Raw genomic sequence first — 1,067 nt, 5'->3', positions numbered from 1 at the left:
CATTTTTGTTTACCTTAAATTTGATGTAGCCAAGTTATCTGGCTCCCAATATGACTGGATAACTCAAATGCAGCCAGCAAGAGCTGAGTTTATGACGCTTTCATCTATATCTGTTTACATAAACAACTTGCTTCACGAATGTCTTGGAACTGTTTATATGATAAATCAAAGTTGTTTTGTGTTTATCTGGAAAAAAAAACAACCACCAGAGCCACTTCAACACATAAGAAAAGTTTGCAACTGGCGAGACAGTGTGCGTTAAAAGCCACGGCTGCGTGTCATAACGCCAAAAACCGTTTTACCCAGAGAGCAAGCCACCTGGATTCTGCACACCCATGGTCAAAGTTTCTCCAATTCTGGGTATGATGAGGGGGCTGTGATACATAATTTCTAAAGCCCCTTCCAGCTCAGAGAGGCTGTCATTTTTGAATAAACAGATCCCTGCCTTTTGATATTTTTCCAGTGGAAACCAAGCAGTTTGGGCCCACATGTGAAATTTTACAGTTTGTAATTAATAAGCACGACCCCCCCACCCCCACCCCCTTGGGTCTGTCCCCAGAGGGGAAGGCCTTTCCCCATGGAGGTGGAGTCGACGCAGGAGCACCGTGCTTCTGCCCAGGGCGTCAGCACAGTTGCTGGGTTTAGGGTGGAGGGTGGAGGATGAAGGATGGAGGGTGGAGGGTGGGTGGTGTAGAGACAAAGAACAAAGGGTGGTGTGACGGTGCTGGGTTACAATGGCAGCAGATGGTTAAAGGTGGTCCCACGGGGTGGTTTATGTGGAGGCTCCGAGGCAGGGGAGCAGTTGAGCACCTTGGCTCAGGTCCAGGGATGAGAAGGTGAACAGGCCTGTCCGTGAGGCTGGGGAGGCCCCTCCCAAGCACGCCAACACCTCTGTCTCGGTGCACTCGGATGGGCACGATCGGATCCAGACCTCAGGTTCGTCCCCAGCGGGCTGCAAAGGTCTGAAGGGAGGGAGGGTAATCAGCGCCCCCATCCCTTCTGAGCTGCCCCTTCCGGGGTGCTCCGGAGCCAAAGGGGGGCCTGCGCAGACTGCGGCTCAGCCACCT

Source organism: Hippopotamus amphibius, chromosome 10 (assembly GCF_030028045.1).
Source record: "Hippopotamus amphibius kiboko isolate mHipAmp2 chromosome 10, mHipAmp2.hap2, whole genome shotgun sequence".
Lineage (NCBI taxonomy): Eukaryota > Metazoa > Chordata > Mammalia > Artiodactyla > Hippopotamidae > Hippopotamus > Hippopotamus amphibius.
This window is presented reverse-complemented; position numbering follows the sequence as displayed.